General features: G+C 35.2%; 1 protein-coding gene across 2 annotated transcripts in view; it reads right to left on the reverse strand.

The window, feature by feature from the left end:
• The window catches only part of robo1 (roundabout, axon guidance receptor, homolog 1 (Drosophila)), a 502,926-nt gene extending 478,207 nt beyond the window's left edge, over positions 1-24,719 (reverse strand). For both annotated transcript variants that reach the window (XM_069190216.1, XM_069190212.1), the window contains exon 1: positions 24,506-24,719. The gene's annotated coding sequence lies outside the window, so the exon portion shown is untranslated. The remainder of the gene's footprint in view (positions 1-24,505) is intronic.
• Between the last annotated feature and the right edge of the window lie 1,284 nt (positions 24,720-26,003).

The raw sequence follows: 26,003 nt of genomic DNA on the forward strand, positions 1-26,003 counted from the left end.
GAGCTTGGGGGGGCATGGCGAAGGCATACAAGTCCAAAAGGAGGCCGTAGGAAAATCCAGGGTGAGGAAAGTCCAGAGCTGGGTAATCCATCCATGATAGATGAGATGAAAGTTAAAAACCGGAGCAGAATCCAGTGAAGGGTCGGGGAAACAAAAAGGGGTAACGGGCTTCAAGACCTGGACCCAGATGGTCAGGACGCCTTTGCGAAGTCTATGCCGTCGAGCCACTCCTGGACCCACTGGTAGGAGGGCTTCCGGGTGTCCGTCTTTCATAGCTGAGCCCAGACTGGTAGGAGCATCTGGCTTTTATACGGAGGGGCTGGAACAGGAGGCAGGTGCAACAAATGAACAGAAACAAGAAAGAGCTGGAGCGCCCTTAAAAGGAGGGACTTATACTCATGACAAACCCTACCTGTAAGTTCTCATAATTTTCAGATGTAATTATGAAAGAATTAAATCCCTGAAGATAATACAAAAAGAGAAAAAAACTTTCAAAGCCTACCAGTTGCAAGACAAGATACATCCAGCCCATTACAGGGCACACACAGACAAACACATGCACACACTCATACCAGGACCAAATTTACAGACGCCAGTGAACCATAATGTCTATGGACTGTGGGAGCGAATCAGAGCACCTGGTGGAAACCCACAGAGAACATTCAAACTCCACACATATAATACCCAAGTAATTTAACACAGGGCCCCAGCTCTGCAAGACAGCAGTGCCTACCTCTGTGCCACTCAGATTCTATTCTATCCAAAATATTATTATTGGAAATTCAAATTTTCAGTTGATGTTCTCATATCCAGCATTAGTTTTAACAAAAAAATCTAATGCAGAGAAAAGGTGCTCTTACACCATTTGTGGAAGTCATGGCATGCTGTATAATACATAAACTTGTAATTACCTTAACACATGGAAGCACATTTAAAAATAAGAACAGAAGGCACTTCTTTAAACAGAGGTATGTGAGGGTCAGGAAATTGTTGAAATCAATACTCCCTTTTCTTTCAAGAAAGAATTTATAATAGCCTTGGATCAATTAGCTTCAAGTACCTAAACAGGCTAGATGGCTGAATGGCCTCCTTGCGCTTGTAACCTTTCTTAATTTATTATGTTCAGAATTAAGTTCTTCTATCTTTAGGCTGTGAGAACACCAGTTGTTGCATGCGTCAAGAAAAAGTGAATATTAATGTTAACACTTTCATTTCCTTATTAATATTAATGTTATGTGTCACTTATTTGCTTTGTTGCATTCAGGAGTTCCATTTTGAGTGATTAAAGGAAAGTGCAAACTGGTATCTGCGGCATTGCTATCAGAAACAATCATCACCTACCCAAACAGTTAGTCATAAAATAATTGTGTGATCTGCTTCTTGATAAATAGAAACAATGCCTCCTTTTTGACTCCAGTTGTAGATCACTCAGTTCATCACAAAAAGATGTTCCTCAATCTTGCATTAAAAATGTAATTAACCCATTTATACCTGTAAAAACAAAGATTATACTTGGCAGTGCAACACAGTGCAACAAATAAATTATCTAGTTTTTAAAGCTATGGCTACATACAGCACTGTACATATAGTATACCATAAGGCCGATATACTGTACATACAGTATACCATAAGACCATAAGTAATAAGATTGATACTAATGATGTGCTAACACAGAAAATCAATTCAGAGAGTATTTGCAACGAATTTGTGCACATTTGCCATAAGGGATTTTTCATCTTTTGTACTGATTTGTTTGTTCACTAAAGGGCATCAATGGGCACATTGTCAGTTATCTTAAAATAAAAATAATTCTAGTTATCCTATAGTAAATTCATATACAGTAAATGAGCCTGCTGTTTAATATAATGAGAGTTTGGTGTTTTAAGGAGTATAATTCAAACTAAAAATAAGAAACAAGCACTTAATGTTTTCTTAAATATGACACAGATAATTTGGTATTGTACGTGTGTAGCTGTGTGCTCCAAAGATATTCAGTACAGATTCTCTTTTACTTGTTTTATGAGGTCAATGTACTATTTTTAATTTAATCAAGTCAATGATTCAAGTCAATTAACTAATATTTTATGTATCCAGTCATTTCATCACCAATACAATTTGTATATGTTTTAATTTTGCATTTCAGAAAATCCTTGGTTTCACATATTTATTGTGATGTGTACAGATAAGCATATGTACACATACTGTATGCATAGTATACATATTGTATCTGCATACTGCATATACTGTGAGGCATTAGAATTATAACAAATACTATTGGTTCTAATATTCATTTATTGAGTTTAAAATGCATCTCTGTACATATACACACAGGCGCTTTCCTGTTTTCTTTACTGTAAAAGAGATTTTATAACATTTCACTGAATTTGTAATTTTATTGAAAAAACTGACTATTTTTCATCGGTATTGTAAATCCATTATTTCGGAATGAATTTAAGAACTCAAAGGGACAGTGTTTTGTATGGCTAATGATCCTGTTTATTTTCTGTAATGTTTTCCCCTAGAGAATATCACTCAAATTCCAAAAGAAAAAAAATCTTCCTTGCCTAATGTTTTATATACTGCAGATATATCATGTCTTTTAGGGCAATCCTGTCTTCAGTTTCATAGATACATTAAGGCATTCAAATATACAGAAAATAGCAAGACTGACAATAACCCAGAAACAGTTTCTGCCTGAGTGTAAAATCCCTTGAAGTCATCTGTCTTAGTTATTTGTATAGGGAACGCTGACAGATAGAAAGACTGATTGAGGGAGCAAATAGAATCCCTGCTTTGTTGTTATGATATTGTATTAAAGAAACTAATAGAGCTGAACAAGAAATATTGGAAATATCAAACTCTACTTATAATAGATGACATTGTCTGCGCTTTGTTGGCAAAACTCTGCTAAAGATACAAATGGTCCCCAAAAGAGCTGGAGGGCTTGACCTTTGCCCTGGCAACTGGGGTTGAAGCTGTTTGGTAAGGGCACCAATGTAAACAAGCAAAGGTCAGAAGTGTCTGTGCCACAGCAGACACAAACACAGCTCTGTGCACACACTCTTCACTAGACCGTCACTCCAGTTCCCAGTGGAGCCTGGAGACCTGCTACAAGGCTACGAAAGCATTACCTTGTACTGCCTAGTCTCTTGATAGTGGACTGGAGGACACTGCAGGGAATGAGATATACTGTAGAACTCAAGATGGTAACTGCCGTGCACACTTTAGACAGGAATTGACCAAAGCCCTTAACTCTACTGTGAGGACACTGTAACCACATGAGCAAAGTAAATGTCACATTTCCAAGAATTGTATCACCAATTGGGATGTCAGCATAAACAAGGTTCAGCCTTTTCTCATCTATGGATCTGTCAGCCCCAATGATTCACAAAGACCCACAGGCTGCTGGAATCAGGGTTGATGTCACATTTACCTTGTAGCTATAGATGTGTGCTCAAATAACACAAATTAAACACTGAGTCAATAGGTGCCCACTATGCACTGAATTGTAGCAGTACACATTATTAAGAAGCTTTGCTGAGATTTGTTAGCAAAGTGAAATGTAACATACAGGAAAATTCTATTAAAGATCTTGCTATATAAATCTACATTAGGCCACCACACAGGATCCAGAGTACTTCTGAAGAGCATAAAATAAACTCTTCTTTATTTTTTTAAATTAAAAGTATGTAAACAAAGTATGTCTATTGGATAACAAAATGCTCCTTTAACCAAAGTATCAATTTCAGGGCAGGATGTGCCCATATACATAGGGCTTGACTGCATACCAAACATTAGCTCTGCAGATAATGACAATTGATTAAGAACAGGCCTGTGATCATTAGTCCTTGCTTTAAATCTCAACTTTTAATTTCCTTAAGGCGATCTGACAGTCCTGAACAGAGGCCTTCCTATACAGTGCAATATCAATATTTGAATGGCAGAGAATTCACAGATGTAAGACGTCAGACCCAGCTGCTCCATGCAGTCACAGCTAAGCTTGAGCAGCATGATTAAATTAAATCGCATACAGAATAATAAACACAGCAACAAAATATTTCTCTGTATAATAACACAATTAGGTTAAACTACAGTACATCTCCTTTTCGTCTCTCTGTAAAAATGCATTAAGCCTATGGTGACTTTTCATTTGAGTGAAATATTAGGCAACACAATAACAGAGCTGATAAAATCTCAATAATCTCTTCATCTATAAATATGTGGAACCCCACCATTTTCAAAGCTCTTAATAAGGATATTAATAGATAACCCAGCACTGAAAGTTAGATAGGCAAGTATTAACATTATAATTTTGTGTTTGTGCATTTTTTAAATTATTAGACTAACTTTCGGTACACGATTTGCATGCAGTGTAAGGCTTTCTTATAGGGACACAACTGTAAGTACACTTACACAATAGCAACCTGTTCACTCCCATTATTATTAGTCGCTCATAGTGCACCACTTACTGTTCTGAAAGTAAAGCCTGGAAATAAAGATTACATGTGCAGAAAACGTACAAAGAGATATGTGGTTGCATTCCAGTCTGTACAACTGAAGTATGATTGTTCTATGCCTTGGCAGTGCTCAGTAAAAGTGAGTTGTATTATGTGGTAATGACTGTGAATGCCATAAGATGATTAGCTCATGAATAGCTCTTTAATCCTTCTTCTGACCTACTGTCAAGGTTCTAACTTAAGTCTTTCAAGAACAAAAACCGACAGGACTAATTACACTATGCATAAATGTTCCTATATCCATTTCCATTTACCAGTTGACATAAAATTGTTGGAATACTAAAACATGCTGAGCACAACAAATTCCAGCTGAGTTACTAATCATATCTTAATTATATCTGTGCTAAGGGAACTGACAGTAATGACTTATATTTTTAAGAAATCATCATGATGTGCAAACATTTAATAAGAAAGGCAAAAATACAGAAAGAAAGAGGAAAATAAATTAAGTGACTGTCCTACACTCATAATTATTAAAAACAGGTTTAAAACTCATGAATAATATTTGTTTTGGATAACAAAAGGGCGTTTGATGTTTCTAATATATTACAAAAAAGAAACTACTTAACATAAACAATTTGACTTACTGTAGGAGTCTTTCAAATGTATTTTACTGATTGCTTTATTGAATAGATAAGATATCCAGATGTTTATTTTTTAGGTAATAACACTTCTATATATTCATCTCGTACGCATAACTGAAGACATTTAACTACTATTCACATAATGAAACCTGTATTGTCATACCAACATAATTCAAATAATGCCTGCTGTTTTACACACATTAACAGTTTTCCAGTGATGAAGATATCTGAAATCGTATTTCTTTCCATTAATATTTCAAGCACCATATTCTTATGAGGATAAACTCAAAGTTCTTCAACCTTTTTCCAACTACAGTATTCCTCTAAATGACCCTCTCTATATGGACTTGTATCTTTTTTTCTCTCGATATTACAAGGCTAATTTAATTACCCATACATCTTCTAAGTGCTTTATCCAGTGGGGTCAAGGAGGAGTCAGAGTCTGTCCTTGCAAGCAAGGGGTGCAAGGCAGTATACACCCTGGGCAGGATGCCAGACCATCAGAGGGCTCACACAAACACAAACACACATTCAGACCAGTGCCAATTTACCCAACTAACCTATGGGTATGTCTTTGGACCTAAGCACTAATTCCACCATTACACCCTTAATTTAATCATTTTTAATAATGATAATCAATCAGGTTCTGCTAAAAAGCCAGCAAAAAGAAACTGTTGGTTCTACTTCTTAAAGCATATATTCCTTTCATTTAATTCATGTTCTTGGGTTTCTTTGTCCATTGCAAGCAAAAAAAACAACAACCAAAGTTTATTTTCACCATAGATTTCTAAGAAAAAGCGTCACACACAAGACATCCTGATGTTAAAACTATTTGAAAGCCCATTTATGTATTAACATTATTTTTTTAAGGCTAGTAACAAATAGTTGGCCACATTCCATTTCCTATCTTGACAAAAAATAGAGGACAAAAGGATTCTTAGAAATACAGGCGAAATACACAGGACTATATTTTCTTCTGGTAACCAACTCACTCCAGCAATTTGCCTACAGTTTGCCACCAGGGAAAATCAGAGACCCTATTTCCAATGTCAAAAACCTTTAAAAAACTGTATAAAATGTACCCATATGAGAAAAGCACAGACTTGTAAATATCCTGATGGAAAACCTTTGTCTAGAACTTTATTGCAAGCTTTGAAATGTGATTTATTGTCCATAAAAAGCTACACAGTGTTACATGGGGTCATTTCTGATAGCCAAGGCCGAGAATGAAGTTTAAGTCAGGCTGTCATAGTAGAAGAGACACAAGGGCTATGGGTCTGAGCTCAAGGCATCCACACAAACATAACTGGCACAGTCCATGTTCTATCACACTGGGCTGAGTTTTAGCCCACAGACACAGACACTCTGGACAGCAGAGTGCCAAACCATAAAATCCTGTGAAGTGATTTTACACAACAGCCCAACTACCCTAGGAATGCTAATCAAACCAACCTAAATCAGCTGCTTTGTGTGACTACTCTGTGGATGCTGTACCCTTACAGAGGACTTGTGGCATGCATTTTGTCGATCCCATGACTGGACTTAATGCTGTCAAATTACAAACTTTGTATCACTCTTAATGTCTTCATGGTACACAATAAGAGTTATCCTGACTCTTTATTGACTTTATAATTTGAAATCCCCAATAATTCTCTAATTCAAAATCACTCCTTTTCGGAACTGCCACGTATTTATCAGCTCCATTTCATACCTACAGATCCAGCCATTCAAAATGTACGAGGTACGCTGTGTTAAAACACGGTGGGAGTGGCAGGATGATAACTGAAATATGATAATAGTATCTGGAAGCATCTTGTAAAACCGCTAATAAAGCTTAACGTCTCCTACAGCATTTGAGCAATCACCAGAAAACGCCTGGTTTCAAATCCTTTTAATAATTTTAAACTGTGTATTACAGCATCTTAATCATTTAACATTAAAATGTCAGTATATTTTATAAAAACAAGATTGTTCAGTTGGACAAAAGTACAGAACCTTCCACCTTCATCATAAATACTTTAATTATGCATAAATATTTTATGCATCAAAGTCTTGGTAACTTACATGGTTTCTGGTTTTAACACGCTTGTTCTAACATTATTAAGCTTTTATTCTGTACTTCATAAAAAGTTATTACATTTTATCCTTTTCTACGAATATGTAGTAAGAACACCCCTTGCTGTTTTTGTAAAAAGATAGTGATTTAATATCACTTGATAGTTATACTGTATTAATATGGAATCGTGTAAATAAGCAACTAAGGCAGTTCAAAGCCCGATCAGAGAATTACTTTGTTTCTTATAATATATAAAAATAGTCCACTATTATAGCTTGTTGTTGGCTATGGTGTATGTATCTAGATGAACTATTATAAGTGATGGTTTCGTGATTTAGGATTTCTTCACTCAATTCTTTAAGTTAAAGGAGGGAAATAGGTTATATTTACATGTTGTGTATCGCCTCTTCTTATATTTGTAAAAACAATCCAATTTAAATGCAATACTGAATATATTATTAATAACATTGTAATACATTCACAGTCTTGGGCTTGTGCCCTCACTGCTTCTGCCCCAGATCACCCTTCACCACATGGACTCAAACCCAGGTCTCCTGTGCTGCTCACCAGAGGTTTTTTGAGACGAGCTACAGAAGACCTCCTACAGCCCCAGCGGCCAGCAGCCCTGTTATGTGCAGGGGAGCAGAGTCCTGTAATGTCACCATGCTACAAATGGCTTGTACCATCTGTATGCCTGCCGTTCCTTACAATATTAATAATGAATGACAATGGATGAGCTGTACACTGAAGAGTTAGAGAAGACACGTTGAGTTTAATCTTTTCAGGTTGGAATTGAACCTTTACAGTGATCCTTTTGGCTATATGTTTTACATAGCCAGATGAGTAAAAATAGATTGGATTAATAACTAAAGTAGGAAAAGATATTTCACACATACTTTGAAACCATACGGCTTTAGAACAGCGGGAGGCGAGACTCGGCTGGGAGGGGGGGTGGTATTTAGATTTTCCTGTGCAAACCGTATTCGCAACAATACTATAATGAGTCCTTGAGAAATATAATCAAATTTCGGAGTTATAAAAAATAAACATTTGTTGAGTTTGCACGAGAGACAAAAGGTGCCTTTTGAGAAGTTGTATACTGCTTGCAAAGTAGCATATTTGACAAACAGATAATTTTGTTTGAAGAATTTAAAATCTGTCTGTACTGTAGCTTTATTTAATTCAGCAGAAAGTCACCTTGCTCTTGCAAGCTTTATTAAAACAAAGGTTTTTAAAGATGCAACCAGGTACTAGATATTGTTTAAATAAAAACTGTGAAATTTTTCACAAATTGCGATCTTTAAACCTGTAGGTTGCAGGCTCTTCGTCATTTGTTCACAAAGTTATTGACATCTGAAACATTGTGTCTCATAAACATAAGCAAAGCTTATGAAAACCCCCAGAAAATTACTCTGAAAAAGATACAAGAAGTTTGAAATTATTATTATTATTATTAAATAATTACTGTTAATAATGACCAAACACATTATTATAGTTTCAGTGGTATTTTTAATAGTGCTTTGTTATTCTCAATTCTTATTACAATATATACTGTACCATTTCGTTTTAAGGCTTGAGGTTGAACAGTTGACAATATTCACTTTTGCTAATTCACATTTTTATTTCATTATTAATATGTTAGAATTGAATATGTTAGAATATATACACAAAAAAGCCTTAAACATGTTAATATATTGTATATAAAATTTACTATTTTGTTATTAAAAGTATTTGTTAGAAGGAAAACTCATGCTGTAAGCTGGTATTGAACCTGGACCATCTAGACAGAACCTCTATTGGCAAACTTGCTGCACCAACAGACTGCTCAGAAACATTGCTGAGACAAACAGCTTAAAAAAAGTTTTGAAAGTAATCATGCGTGAACGAGTCAAATTAAAAATAAAACGTGTTTACAAAAAAAATTGGATTACAGTACAGTAATGCTACCAGCAATATAAATACATATATTTAGATCCTTAAATTAATATTGTTATTAATTCCTTTAGATAAGCAATTCCATATTATATTCCCTATTTAGCAGATTCTAAAAAGTAAAAGTAAAGTTTTTTACTGCAATAACGAGTGCAGTAGAAAAGGTTAAACATGGAATACAGAGGGCGTTTCAGAAATTAAACAGAGGTTTGGAACACCCTGTTTTAAAAATAGACATTTCATAAATTGAAGTTTGTGAAAACAGTGACAAATCACCCGGAACAACATACAATTTTAAAACACAAGCAGTTTGAAATTATTAGTTAACTTAACTTTGAACGTGTTGTGATATTTAGAAATACCAACAAATTCAATATAGTGTCTATAATATTTACTATTTGAATTTTTCAAATAAATGTTTATTGGTAAAAGAAAATTCATAGCAAGAGCTGGGATCAAACCCCCAACCTCCAGTAAACAAGGCACAAGCCTAAGCCATTACACCAACACACCACTTGGGGAGTTAAGCTATAACTGAACAGGGCAGGCAAAAGTTTCCAAGTAATTGTGGATGAATGAATCAAATTAATGCAGATGTTTACAAAGAAAGTGTACAACTGTAATAATTTGAGCTATATGAATATAACTACAGGTATATCATTATTCATTTCTTTAGATATGTTATTCCATATTATATTCCCTATTAATCAAATTCTATAAAGTATGCGTTTTTTTTACTGTGATAACAAGTGCAAATATTCATAGAAAAGGTTAAAACATTATAATTTTTTAATAAAGCATATAAACTTAATATAGTCAGAAGGAGCACATAAAAACATTTCCAAAAGAACCACAGTATGCAACTGAATGAAAGACTTTGATGCTTAAAATGCTTGTGAAGAAAGTGGAATACTGGTGTGTATTTTTTAATTAAACTTCCAATACCAGCCATGTACAGTTTACATAATATGTTTATGTTCCTAAATTAATATCGTTTAAGTCCTTCAGACTCAGACAAAATATCCTCAGCTACTAAAATTTCCCTTTAGTTGTAAAATTCCATATTAATATTCAATATTAAGCAGATTTAAACATGCACAGTAAAGAGATTAAATGAAGCAATCGTTTCACCAACAACCAATGCACCACAAGTGCCGTCTGTCGGTCATTTTGGCCAGACAATCAGGTACTGTGGTATAATGCGCTAAACTGTAGATTATTTTGCGCATTACCGTGCATTTTGAATGGCTGCATCTGTACAACCCTTACACAATATGTGGAGAATTAGGACTTACAGATTCACTTCCCTGAACCTCCCAGCTGTCTTTCAGCCTTTTGGCATGCTGTGAACTCAACGGTGCCTTACCAGAGAGTGAGCTCCTATTAATGGACTGATGAATCTCACTGATATCATTGCAAATGTAAAGGCTTCCAGCCAGTCCCAAGAGTCTCTGTTGCCCTGAATGCCAAGGGAGACCTCAATAATTAAAGCCCACGACTACCGCTGAACAAACTGCAGTGCTATGTCTAGGGAAACTCCATCCACCATTAACTAATGGCATTGAACTGACCACTTCTGGATCACAGTTAACAGCAAGCATCTTTAGTGGTTAAGCCACTTAGGAGCCCCACTACACAAATGGTTAACCCTGATATCCACACTCTGCTGATGCTAGGCAATGAAATTTTGCAGATGTAAGCCCAAATTCCAAAGTTGCAGCACACCACAGGGTAGGCAACAGCTTTGGATTGTGAAGTATCTGTGAATTCACACCATATTTAGAGACAGCTGTTTACATTTTCATAAATACATGTAATGAGCATCACTCCATATTATTTAACAGTACATACTGTAATTGTTAAATAACACCTCAAATATCTTAGGTATAAATGAAAAATAAGTAGTCATACTACAGTATTATTATTTTTTACTCACACATAATGTACTGTACACATACTGATTCAAAGATATTGACCTACATTTTGCATTTTTTATCTTTACAAAAATAAACCTACTGTATTTCATGAGCCAATGTTTGTCACCCAGTTCCTCCTCTATTAGTGTGTCCCCAAACATTTAGAAAAATACTTTGGAAAAGATTCAGTTTGAGTATTGCATCCTAGGACTGATATAAAGTTCCATCCATGGTGTTGTCTTGTAGAGTATTCTCTTTGAGGTAAAGTGTACAGTTTAAGTGGGGTCTATTGACTTCTCCTGTCTTAACAGCTTCATAAATGTTCTTTTTTATACTTAACCTCACAACTAATTTTGGATGTTATTTAATAGATTAAATAACAAAATGGAATATCTATCGAGTCTGTTGTATTCCTAAGAACTGAATCAGTCAGCAATGCTACTCAGCACTTTCATAGACACATGCTTTGTTAAACACTATAAAATCACCTTAAAAGCCATTAAATCATTTAGTATGAAATATTCCTCAATTGCTACTGTAGGTGGCATCCCTTCAGTGTTACAAGTTGTTTGATGACATTTTCATTCTATAAATTATGCAGCATCTAAGTAGTGAAAAGAGTTCTTTTTTCTAGCGACACAAAAATACCACAGATAATGCACATCATCAGAGCACCTGCTCCTAGAATTAGCTTTGATGTTTAGTAATGCTTATTTTAAACAATAAATCATGTTGAGCAAAACTGATATTCAGCTTCTGATAACTCAAATATGGTATTAGGTTGACTTGCTGTGTCACCTATTAAGTGTGGACGGCCAGGCTTGAGTTAGGGAAAAGCATTATCTTGCTGCAGTCTTTACCACAGTTTCCTTCAGACTGATGTACTGGGCAAGATGAATCCAATTCCCTTTAAGGATAAAAAGTGCTCCAGTATGTTTACCTTTAAGCATAATATAGTGGATGGAGTCTGCAATAACTAAGTGAGCCTTTTCAATTAAACTTATTTTAAATTAAATAGGAAGATTTGGTCCACTGTTGACGTAAAGAAAATTAGAGATAGAGGGGCTAATAATCACAGTGAGAAATCATAAGATATAAGGTGACAAATATCTATAAGGTAACATAGAGCTGTAAGATAATTTTATGTTCTTCTGGAGTCTTAATTTAGGTTTCCAAAGCCAGGATTGACAATTTAGATTAATCAAACACAATTTTGCTGAATGTTATCAAATCTAAAACTAGTCTCAAGCCTAAAATGTGACATGCAGAACCCATACAGAACATGCAGAAATACACTGGTGGTCTTAACCATCCTTTTATTACAAATCAGCTGCAATAGTTTTTAATTGCTGTAACAATAAATCAAAGCTTATTTTTTAAAGAGGAATCTAAATCTGTAGTATTAATCAGGCTTTGGAACATCAGTGGGATTTAGCTTTTCTAAAGCTAAGTGTTTCAATTCTCAAGATCGCACTTCTGAATTTCTTACAAAATCTTGCAAGTAGCCTGGCTTTATAATGCCATGTGTTTGCATGTTGCCAGCAGCCATATCACCCTGAAACTCACAACTGGCAATCCACTGAAGTTAAGCAGGTGTGAGCCTAGTCAGCATCTGGATGGGAGACCTCCTGGGAAAAACTAAGGTTGTTGCTGGGAGAGGTGTTAGTGGGGCCAGCAGGGAGTACTCACCCTGTGGTCTATGTGGGTCCTAATGCCCCAGTATAGTGAGGGGGACATTATACAGTAAAAAGGCCCCGTCCTTTGGATGAGATATAAAACTGAGGTCCTGACTCTCTGTACTTAAAAATCCCAGCGCATTTCTAAAAAAGACTAGGGGTGTAACCCTGGCATCCTGGCCAAATTTCCCATTGGCCTTTACCAATAATGGCCTCCTAATAATCCTCATCTTTGAATTGGCTTTATTACTCTGTTCTCTTCCCCACTGATAGCTGATGTGTGGTGAGCGTTCTGGTGCACTATGGCTGCTGTCGCATTATCCAGGTGGATGCTGCACATTGGTGGTGGAGGGAGTCCCCATTAACTGTAAAGCGCTTCAAGTGGAGTGTCCAGAAAAGCGCTACATAAGTGTAAGCAATTACTATTAAAATTACTATTGATTAAAGCATTAATTTAGGCTTCCTTTACAACTGTTTTACATTTTGAAAAACTAAACATGCCTTTACTTATTCCATTCCTAAAAATAAAAGGTACCCATAAAAATAAAAAAGGCAAACAAAGAAACAAAGCTACAAAATTTTGTAGATCAGTGAAAATGAACTGTTTTCTCCAAGATATCCATTGCATGTTTTTTCAACATGGGGATAGAGTGTCAATTCTGAGGATGAAGCAAGGTAATCCTGACAATAAACAACAGGCATTGAACTTTTTTGTGCCAAATGAGCATCTACTGTACAGTACTTGTAATGTTTCTTATCTACTGTACAGTACTTGTAATGTTTCTAAGCATAATTAAGCAATTAGGTACAGAATATCCACTAGAAAAATGTATTATCCCTTTGTGAAGGAATCCATTGTAGCCAATGTTCAGCAGGTGGACTTTTCATAGCTACCTAGATTCATGGTTTATTGTGATGGTATTGTTTTTATGCCTGTGTTTTCTTAAGGGAAATCTATATCTATTTTATAAAGTGAAAATAAATATCCTTAAGTGATAGATGAAGATGCTGCCTTCATCTCCAGCAATCAGCAGTAATAAAAATTCCTGTTGTAAGTGATATGGTGCCACTCACAGAGTTGCTCACCATTCATAGTCTATTATTTTCTATGCATACTGATGAGACTCAGCTGCACACCCCGTGGTCAAAATGTCAGACAGCTTTTCAATGTGATTGAAATTGCTAGATAACACATCATTTATATACCAAACAACTATAGTGTAACAAGAGTGCTGTGGATTTCTGTATCATTGCCTGTATGCTTGCCACTTTAATTCATATTGGATTTAATTAGAGCATTTTCCCAATTTCTAAATAGCAAGGTTTTATTTTCTCATTTGGGTGGTCAAGAACATTCTGTTATTATTGCATCAGGAGGCAAGATATGTGCAATATGGTGCTAGATTAGATGGGCCCAATGGTTTTATCTTAAAAATGAAATAACAAGAAATTGAACTAAAGATCTATAAAGATCTGATAAATATAACATCTACTGTCAGTGCATCACAAACATTAATTTTTTACAGTGCAATGTAATAAACCACTGAATTACACAATCTGTAGATTCATCATGGAAATTAATGGAAATACATTACAGAATGATTAACTAATATACAAAACGCTACCTCACTCCATTTAAAAAATATTCATTAATAAAAATTGTTTTAATTGTTGAAATTTTAAATCAATGTTGTAACAGTGTTGAATGTTCTATATATTCACTAATATTTTTTAATTATTTTTGTTTTGTAGTATTTGTGTAGTCAAAATCTAAATTAAAGGAAATTATGATTGTAGAGCTCGTTATAAGAGCTGAAGAATAAAAAATGTAGACTTTCAGACTCTAATCTCAAATTCAGCATGCACTTCACAATTAAGAGGCGACATTGCAGTTTGGGGATGAACATTAAAGTTTGAGGCTCTTGTAAGGTTTGGTCTGCTAATGCACAGTATTTGAAAGACCTATTTGAGTAGCATAAAAGAAACAAAAACAATCAAAGAAGAGCCATTCAGCCCTGGATATCTTGGAAATGTGTCTTTTCATACTTTGCGCTTCAGATTTGACTAATTGAGTTGCCATTGATAAGATGTCACTTAAACAGACATCTTGGTGAGCCATAAATGGCCAACCATTAGAACAGAGGGTAATGTCCATGTCAGGCCAGAGTAATGAACCACGATGTACCTCCCAGCAACTTGCTCTATGGGAGTAGAGAGAGAGAAAATTATGCAGCAGTCACATAAGTGGACAACCGGGGATTTGTGCCTCAGGTGCTGTGATGTTTTTTTCTTTTTCTTTTTTCTTGAAGATGTCAACCAAATCTCAGAGTCCAAGGAGTCTTGCGAAACACACATTTCTCAGCTTCAAGGACAATGTATAACAAGAGGTTCAACAATCTTAGTCAGTAGTTATCTGAAGGAAACACTGTCTTTAGAAATTCTTTAATCAGGAAGAAAAAATGAAAAATATTTATGCAGAAAAGAAGCAAGAATCCAGGTAGATTTCATATTTCAGGCAGTATGGTAGCCATTACTCTGTAAGGCCGTTTACATAAAAAAGTTGTACTATAAAGTTGTGTTCATATTCTTAATTGTCACAATGTTAATGATGTAATGTAAAGTTTTTTTTTATATACCAGATACTTTTCCTGTATAAAACTAGAGAGTATACTCAAGAGTTTTGGTCAGCCTTAAAAAGAGACCAAAGGGCGAATGAAAAGATTATTGGTTTCAAGGGACAGCTGTAAACAGATAGTGAAACAAGAATATCCAATTGCAATTGGACACTTAAGGGAAATTAATTTAGGACAGAAAATAAGAAACATTCATTTACTCAAAGAAATGGCTGGATTACATTTTGGTTTCACTTAGCTGGAGTATTACCTACCTAATGAGCAAGATAGGCTGACCCCATAAACCCACAGGCACATTAAAGATCAAAAGGTGAAAGCAGAATAGAAAAGAAAATACCTGTACTACGTCTATGACATTACATCCTGTTTTCATTTGACCTGTAACCAACAAATTAATTCTAATTAGTTACTGAGTAAGCTGAATTCATTTTTATTGTGTTACAGCTGTTTTCAGCTCCCAAATATCAGTAATCATTGTCGATGGAATCTGCTTGTATTTTCTATTGCCTTCTATTCGGTTAAATTCTATTTTCCCGATAAGCTTCAGTTTGCAATGGAAGCAATTTCTCAAGATAACAAGGACAGATTCCTGCAATAAGAGATATGGGAAAGTGTTCAGAGTGTGCAAACTATGTATGCATACTTCTTAAGCAGGCAAGTGCAGTTTGTAAAGAAATGGTGATGGAATCAAATGTCTCACTTTGTAATTACAGTATGTATTTTTTTATTTCATAAAGATTTCAGTTTATTTACCTTCATTAAGATTCAGTTTATTTCTTTATTTCATAAAGATTTCCTTATGCATTCTGCAGCATTCATTTCCCACAAGCCATGTTATAAAACCAAACAGAGAGTCTTTAAGGCTCTCATAAAAATGTTGACAGTGCAGTGATGCACTGAACAGACATCATACAGTATCTTGGCTACAGCTAATCAAACAATACAAATATTTACCTTAGAAATTCACATTTAAAAAACGTTAGACTTCTATGAATCAATACTGTAATAAAATTACCAGTCTCGAATAACACAGCATACCTTGGTAAAATCCATTCACAAAATCATTATAGCAGTAAGTGACTCTTTTCTCCAGAAATAGGCCAAATGTATAATTTTACAATAAATAATGCATGCTCAGTTACTTGCATTTTATTAAAGTACGCTGTATATTTACAATGAAGCAGATAATGGAGATCACAATGAGACGGGTCTATAGCTCTAGCTTTCTGGGATGTGTAGCTGAAATCACCTTAACTGATACGGAATCCTCTGTAAACACTTCTGAGTGAAATTAATAATATATAGTATCATCACTTTATTAACTCTTTACAATTTCTTGCATTAGGAATTAGCTTTTTGCATACCCCAGCTTGCTCTCCATGAGACACACAGACACACAGATAGGAAGAGAGCCTGGGGTCAGAGCGCAGGGTCTGCCATTGTACGGCGCTCCTGGAGCAGTTGGGGTTAAGGGCCTTGCTCAGGAGCCCAGTGGACTAGGATGGGTTAAATTAGTCTGATAGGGTTATATGATTTAGAAATGTAACTATAGAAATAACTATAGAAATTACAACATTAAGTAGTTCTGCAGAATACAACTGCATTGTATAATATACTGTGACACATTTAATAGTTTCCCAATACAACATGTGGAAACTAGCCACTATAGATATTAAATAAAGGTCATGGAAATAAAAAAGACTAACTTTGTAGAAGGAAAAAGTGAATAGCCCATTGGCTTTCATGATAGGAACTGGGAAGTTATGAAGCAAGAAATATTATTTGTAACTTCTGTCATACTTTTCCAAATCATATAACCCTATCAGACTAATTTAACCCATAGCAGGTGTCCCACTCTTAATTCAAATGTGTTTAAATTTCTTGAAACAAAACACGCAAACCACATGTCTATGTAACATCAACATTTCACAAAACCTAACTTCAGAAAACCAGACCAATCATGGGAAGAACATTTTACACCAAGACCAATGGCCAGGGCCTGATTTGAATCTGTTGCTATGAGGCAGCAAATCACTATAGCAATGTGTCACTCTACACTTTATGTGTACAGTATATAGTGCTACATTAATATAGTGGAGCTAAAGGTATTGGGTTTGCAATAGAGCATAATGACACAAGAATGTTAGGAATGAAAAAAGGCTGGTTTCCTTACTATAGCCAAATATAGCCAAAAACTCACTTTTTTACTCTCAATGCTTCTAATTCTCAATTAAAAGTGCAAAAAACATATTAGATAAAGAGCCCATACACATGGGGCAACATAGATGGAGATCATATATATGACACCTTCCTTTGTGTGATACCTACAGTAGTTTGACATTTGTCCCTTTGTACAGTACAGTATGTGAATTTACATACAGTAGCTTATGGAATTCTGAAAATTAGCAGTGATTTTTTTTTCTGTATATAATACTGTAAATAAAGCAGCAATTTCTGATAAAATACAGCTTACATCTTATTGAAGATACTGCAATTATAAATAATATAGTTTGGAAAAGAACAGTACAGATATGAACTGGAAAACAAAGATGTTATGCTGCACACAAGGTTTAAATGATTAATCATTTATTTGTTTTGTATAAACAATTGCCAATTCTTGCCCCTAGTTATTGCTCATACTGGTCCCCTGTGAGCATATATCCTAATTTCACATTTAGATTTTGGTTAAGGACAGCCTGGTCTTTGAATAACGCTTTGTATCAGGAATCCCTGTGGTCTGGCATTCTTGGAAAGCAAGAGACTGTTGACCACTCAGTTGCAGAATTTCACTAATATAGTACCGTCTAAATGAATAAGGGATAGTTAGTATTTGTAGGTGCTTTCTCAAGGGTATGAACATAATCAGTCTTCTAAAAACACTGGATGCTATAAAGCCAATTATGGGCACTGTGCACTGCAGACACTCAGACATATTCCAAGATGAGAGAAGAGAAGGAATCATTTTTGTTTTTAATTTTAATAAATCTAGCCCTAAGAACATTTCCACATATCTATATGCAAATTACTACTGAGCACCCAAAATTCATGAGGCTCATTATAATTGTGGTTGATTCTGTACAGACACACATTTTGTTACAGTACATTTTAGATACTCTACTCAGTTATTAATTTAAAAACTATTCACAGTTAGCATCTGCTCAATGATAAATACAAAATCATTTTATGTGTGATTAAAGGACATTTACTAAGTCATACCTTGTCTGAAAATCATTAGCTAATAATGATGACTAATGAGGTTAGCCAATAAAAAATACTACAGTGTAGTTAATGGAAGTAGAAATTATACTGATTACTTTATTTTGCTAATGCAAAAAGAAAAGAAAACTTTGGAAGAAGTTGTACATGTAAAACACTGTGTAACATTTAATTCAGTTTTAGAATTCTCTCATACTGAACTCATCAAAATCGGCCTCCTTGAACACGAAGCATCTGATGTTAGCAAGATAAACTTTAAAGGTAAAGACAGTTATTAACTCATTCATGAGTACCACAGTATATTCAGGGTTCTAAGTAAGTGACCCACTCTTTTTAAGTTGGCTTCAAATGACTGTTGACAACTAAGCTTCTTTATTTGTATTTTTCATTTTCTAGTTGTTCAGCACTTTTGAATGCTAACAATGATAGACCCTGTTTAAATTACAACTTATTCTTCTGTGGATTATATCTTTAAGAAGGAAAATAAATATCATCAGATAAAATAGAACATTAAGTTTTTTCTTTAAAGATTATTTTAAAACAGCCTTCTTTGTCAATAGTTTCTGCCAAAACTTGAGATTGAGGTGGAGCTACAATTCATAAATGTTTCTGCCCCTTTTCATTATTTTGAAGAGTACAACTCTAATAGAAACAGTTTAGCAGAAGCATGAGTTGAACCAAATGCAGAGGTTTAGCATTCATTATGACATGGTTCCTAAAATGAGTAATCCACAGCAAAAAAAGTTTTTTCACATATACTACATGTCATCTGAAAGGCACAGGAAACTACATGATCACGGTGTCCCAGTACAAAGTGATTTCGATTCTGAGTGGGGGCAACAGGTTGAAAAGTTCTAAAGAGAATGCTCTACTAACACATTGCAACCTGGGTGAAAAAAGCACACTCAGAACTGACAAGAATGTACATCCTTGAGCCTTAATCTTTGGAGATCTTTGGGGTCTTCTAGTCCCAGTTATCTATTATTTAATATTAAAAATTATAACACTTACTTCATATTAACAGAAACATCAGTCTCTGACTGAGGATTCCTTTAAAGTGTTAAGGAGTATGATCGTCCAGATCCAGGGATAGTGAGTGAATGACACAGACAAAATGGGAAAATCACTGGGTTCAAATATATATACAGTAAGTATTTACAGTAATATATTTAAATATGTATGAGTATTTAAATATTTTAAATTGGTTGTTTCATTTCAAATACACAAAGTTGTAAATATTTACAGGAATCTTAAAATTAACTTAAATGTTTATACGCAAAATGCTGGTTGCAAACTTTCTCATTGTAAAAAACAGTCGAAAAAGGTGATGTTACCAGAATTTACACATTTTATAAAACTGTTTTCTAGTTATAACTTGTTATCCTTATTTACTAAAATTTGTTGGGCTTTTGAAAACACTTCCATCCATAACCAATTTATTCTTAGAAAGTCATAGTGAGCCAGAAACTGACCCATCAGGTACAGGGAGCCGGGCAGCACCACAGCCTGGAAGGGACAAAGGAAGGCATTATTTTTTCTGAAAATAAATCAAATATCTAAACATAGTTTTGACAGAAATGCATATATTTTTATGCAGAATTCAAACAGAGTATACTAATGTTTCGAAGGTAATTGTTCAAGCGATTCTCAATACTTTCTTCTCCCTTAATAGCAGGAAGAACTGAAACATATGACTGCTTCAATCATTAAACATCTTTTATCAAAATGAAAAAGCACCCTGAAATAAATTATAGAAAGATGCAAAACTGTGAGGTAAATTGCACTAATTAATTCAGAATATTTAACATCACGCAAGACTGCTGCTGAATTCACAGCCACAGCAGAAAATCAACTATTGCAGGAATACAAAGAGCCAAAGTCAGCAATCAGTCTTGCAGAGACTTCTTCAAATATTGCATAATGTACAACTTGGGAATGAATATAAAACACCACTGCTGTCAGTGTCCAACTTCCAAAGAGCTCCTCTAAATAGACTTACAACAAAGAACTTTCCTAACCTATTCCCCTCATATTGCATTGCCTTATCTGCAAAAAGACACACTAACTGCATCGTTTAGGCTTATTGTTCTCTATCTAAAGATGCTGTGGGTTGCTCAAATGTTGTGAAATGATATAATGTTGTGATATAAAAAATAATAATTGACAACAGTGGCATTTATGTAATATAAAGCTACTGTATCCCCAACATCAAAAAAGTAAAGTTGCCAAGCCCTTTAATACTTCACTACAGAATTGCACTACAAAATCATGTAGGACATATCTTTATTTGCAATGCCCATGGGCTATGCAACCCTTGAGACAGATTGCAAACAATCAGTTTGAGTGCAATAATAGCATCAAAGGGAGAAACAACATCTACAGTACAGTACATCACAGTAACATCAAAACACAAGCAACACAGATTACCCCTTAGCCATATTCTCAAACAATAGATAAAAAGAAAACATGTAAACCATGAGAATGTTTATCATTAATTACAACTCAACAATTTTCACAAAGATTTGAGAAAGCTAGTCAGCTACTTAAAGCAGTATACTCACACATTGGAAATATGTGAATAGACACTAATTTTAATGGACACCTGTTTAATATGGAAGTACAGTATCTACAGATTGCCAACAGCTGCAGATTAGAAATTCTCCAGTGTCACACTTTGCTTAATTCAGAAAAGTAGTGATACATTTTAATGAACAGAATTAGTAACCCTTTCCTATGGGCTTTCTGAGAACTTTGTTAACATAGCATCTATATTGAAAATAAAATCATAAAAAGATATATAACTACACACAACACAAATTCATACAAACCCTATTAAAATTTTGTGATGGTGTATTGTCCTGATCTTTACTTCAATAAGAGTCAAACAATTTGGACACCAGCACTGCAACCTGTATGTTATGTTCTGTATGTTACCACCTTCTAACTCCTTGTAAGGTCTCTGAAATTAAGCAAGACTGGTCTAAATCAATAGTGAGGCAGAATACTTCCAAGTAAAATGATGTGACTGTTATTAGTGGTGTTGATAGACAGGTACATGGCACTCTTCCATTTGAATCCACTATTGTCACTGTGGTGACAGGAGACATTGAAGGAGTTATCCTTCAAATGACACATTAAACTGAGGTCCTGACTCCTGGGTCCATAAAAATCCTGTGGTATTGTTCATAAGACTATCAGTGTTAACCCTCATTTCCTGGGATTGAAATCTGGCCTCACTGAAGTTCCAATTGAAGGTTGCTCATTGACAAAGGAATTTCTCAATCCTCTTCCTGAATTGGTGTGGAGCAAGGCTATTGGCACATGATGGCTGAACATTAGGAATAGATGGAGTGAGTACCCTACTATGTGTGAAGTCTTTGGGATATTTTAATACTGAACAAACCCTATGATATCTATAGATTGAAAAAAAATACCTTTTTTCACTGTTTGCTATTTTAAATTATTATATAGTATACTACTTTACACACACACACATATATTAGACGATTTCTGAATTATTGTCACAACATTAAAAAACAACTTTAACTTGGTGGACACGCATAATGCTTACATTTATTGTCAGCAACTAATACTCTTTTTGGGAGTAAGGTGGCATGGCAGTTAGCATTGCTGCCTCACACTGTCAGGTACTGAGCTCACATGTGCACAGACTTGTGCACTTCTGTGTGGAGTTGGCATAGGAAACTAGAGAGCCTTAAATAAACCCATACAAGCATGGACGTTTACTCTGGGCACTCTAGTTTCCTCCCATCCAATAAAGACGTGTATTGCTATGTTAATAGGTGTCCCTGCCTCTATATTGTCCCTGTGCTTATGCCTCTGTTTGAGTATACCATGAGAAGGAGAAGCAGCCCATCGAGAGTGTAATAACACGGAGCACCCTTTGTTTCCATGAAGCAAATGTTAATCGGTTTATCGATAATGAATGGATTGATAATTCACCTATTCTATATTTGCATAATAAATTTCCAGCAGAGAAGACTACACCATGAAACATACCAAACGCATTAAAATAGCTTCAAATCGACTGTTCTGAGGCATACAGACATTTGTTTGTCGTACAATATACAACACGACTAAATGAAATTAATTTAATTTTCAGTTAATGTCGTTAAGGAAATTACATTTCACTTTCGTAAAATAGACTGCTGTGTTACATCGCAAACACACAGTAACTGTCCGCTATATTACCGTGCTACTTATTCCTGTCATTAAGTTTTATCTTTATTATTAAAAAAGAGCTCCTTATCTCGTATCTCGCATCAATAGACTGTTTTGATCTCGCTACAATACAATACATTCCCAGTAAGTAACAGTGACCAAACTTTCAGCACCACAACTCATAGACAGCGCTCGTAAAAAATCCTGCAGTATATCATTAGAAACCTGCTCATAATTTTTTTCCCTGCGCTAAACCACTCGGCGAATCGTTTTCAAAAAGTGTTGGGTCTGGTTTCTATTCATTCTCATCCCTGCTTAGTATCTTAGCACCCAGTGTCTTACTCTTATCAGTTAAAAAAAGCAACTTTAAAAATCTGGTTAAAAGTATGGTTTGCACAACATGTCAGATATTTTACATTTGTAACCTTTTCAAAAGTAACATTTCTTAAATGGCAAACAAATAGCGTGATTACTTTAGTTCCCAGCATTAAGACCTTCAGAAACTCAGCGTAACACTGAAGCACAAGAACTCAAATACGAGTTTAATACTAAAATAAATAGGAAAAAAACATCTCGGGTGTCTTGTATGACTTCGCCCCTAGGGTAACCTAAGAATTATTTTGAGTCGTTCGTTAGATGTGTAAAGCTCAATACATCGACTAAAGTATTCCTTCAAGAATTGAAAAAGAAACTCGTCCGTTCCCGACACTGAGCAAATTGCATTGATATGGAATCTGTTACCCCCAGTGGTATTTATAAATCTGAGTTCTGTAATATATACCGCACAGACATGAGGTAAATTATACACCTGATACCAGAGCCCATTAATAAAAATCTATATGAAAAAACATGCGTAATAAAAAAAGGTTTTGAAAATCTCGAGAAATAATTGTATCTACTTAACCAAACCTAAGTTATGCTTTTAAAATTAAATATGTTGCATTTTATAGCGTCTAACACCTTCAAAGCCAACACCAAATCCCACTGAGTGAGATGGATAAGGTTTCCAGAAAGCAGCAGCATCGCGTACAAACTCGGGCCAGTCTCTAATAAAGGAATGGAGGGATCCCAGTTGAGTTATTCCTTATAAATAATGCAAAATTCATAGTCCGACGCGAGGTTTCAGAGCAAATGCTCCCAGCATATTACTTACAAGTTCGTATCCACAACACCAGCTAGCATATCTCTTGTCAGAGATATCAGTAACAGATCAAATGCAACGTACTGGGCAGAAGACAGCTTTCTTGTAAACCACAGACGAGACCATAGCAAATAGAATGAAATAAAAAACGTAATTATTAAGGGATAAAACTTCAAATAAAATCTTAAAAACCAACAGGGTGCTACAAAGAATATTTTATTGATACTAAAATCTTTTCGGTTGTTAAAACATGTAACGCATTGAACATTTTTTTTTAAAGTTCAATGCGCGCGGTGAAATAAGCACATTTGCAGAGCCTCTCAGATTTCGACAACAGTTCATTCAGTGGATACCCCCTCTTCCACAATCCGATTATGTCAGTTTTTGAAATAAATAATAACATGTGTTTCAGATGTTCCCTTAATTAATAAAGTACCACGCGATCCGTTTTTAACTTAATTTCAGTATGTTGCTCCTTGAAAAGCATTATTTCTGTACAGCATATCACAATATTCCCTTTTCAGCGCAACTGTCCAACAAAATGCATGTAACTTTCCAAATAAATACAAGTACTCAAACCAAATCATAGATTTGGAATCCAGCAATATCAACCTGTGCAATGTACACAACTAAAGATGTTAAGTGTACTTACCCAATGCGTCTGTTCTAGTTTTTTAGAAATGTATCTCTTCCATGCTTTGATCAGATCTGTGCAACTTTCTGATACAGAGCAAATCTCAGTGCAAACAGACCAGGTTGAAGACTTTTCGAGCTAATGTTGATAAAACAAAGGAAGGATCTTCCAGCAAAATCAGGGTTCCACCAAGAAACCTAATCCCCCTTCAGATACGAATCCCGAACCGTTATCTGTATTACTATTAATGCGCAGGACAAGCGGTATCGCATACAAATTGTTCCATCTCGCTTCCCCTGCAGCGGTTCCTAGGCTTCCTCTGGGTCCTAATGCGGTTCAGGACCTTCAAATTGCCGACATAACCGGAGATTGAATTAAACTGCCAAACAGCAACATTTTTTTTTAATGTAATGTATCAGTTAGAAGAAATTACACTTTTGAGTGACTGCAAAATATACACCTAGGAAAACGGTGCCACACATACACAAAAATAAAATATTAATGTCTCACAAAGATTAAAATCCAACAATTTAATCAGGAATACTCGGTCGCATTGCACTGTATGCGGTAGTGAATGGAGTGATGGATCTTTCTCGCTGAAAAAGAATAAGCGGAATGCGTTTCTTACTAAGAATTACACTTAATGTGCAATGTACAGTATGACAATAGGTATCATGAAGTTGACAGCCCTAAATTCTTTTTTTATAAGTCACATTCAACGATTGTTTTTATATTAACATAAACGTTGTAACACCAACGGAATGGTATTTTGTGAGATCAAGCAATGGGCCACCATGGTAGCCAAGTACTCCTCTGGTAGCCTGGACAAGGCTTCCTTTGTAGTCTGCACCATTCTCTCTCCCTGTCCATTTGATGCAGGGTTGTAAGGAGCAACTACAGTATGATGTGACGTATTGCATTACAGTACAGTATAAAGACCTTGACAGAGTTGCAAGAAAAAGTTTGTGAACCCTTTGGAATTAACTGGATTTCTGCATTAGTTACTCATAAAAATGTGGTCTGACCTTCAACTAACTCACAATAATAGACAAACACAATATGCTTAAACTAATACAGTAAAACACAAACAATTGTACTTCTTGTCAATATTGAACACATCTTTTAAACATTCACAGTCCAGGCTGGAAAAAGTACTGTATGTGAGCCCTTGTATTTAATAACTGGTAGATCCTTTAGCAGCAATAACCTCCACCAAACGTTCCCTGTAGCTGCTGATGAGACTTATGAGACTTGCACAACGATAAGGAGGAATTTTAGACCACTCCTCCTTACAAAACTGTTTCAGTTCATTGATATTTCTGGGATTCCTTGCATGCACAGCTCTCTTTAGGTCATGCCACAGCATCTCCATTGGGTTGAGGTCTGGACTCTTACTTGGCCATTCCAGAACACAAACTGTATTCTGTTTAAGCCATTCTGTTGCTGATTTATTTCTATGTTTTGGATCATTGTCTTGTTGCATCACCCAACTTCTATTAAGCTTCAGGTGACGGAC

Source organism: Lepisosteus oculatus, chromosome 5 (genome assembly GCF_040954835.1).
Source record: "Lepisosteus oculatus isolate fLepOcu1 chromosome 5, fLepOcu1.hap2, whole genome shotgun sequence".
Lineage (NCBI taxonomy): Eukaryota > Metazoa > Chordata > Actinopteri > Semionotiformes > Lepisosteidae > Lepisosteus > Lepisosteus oculatus.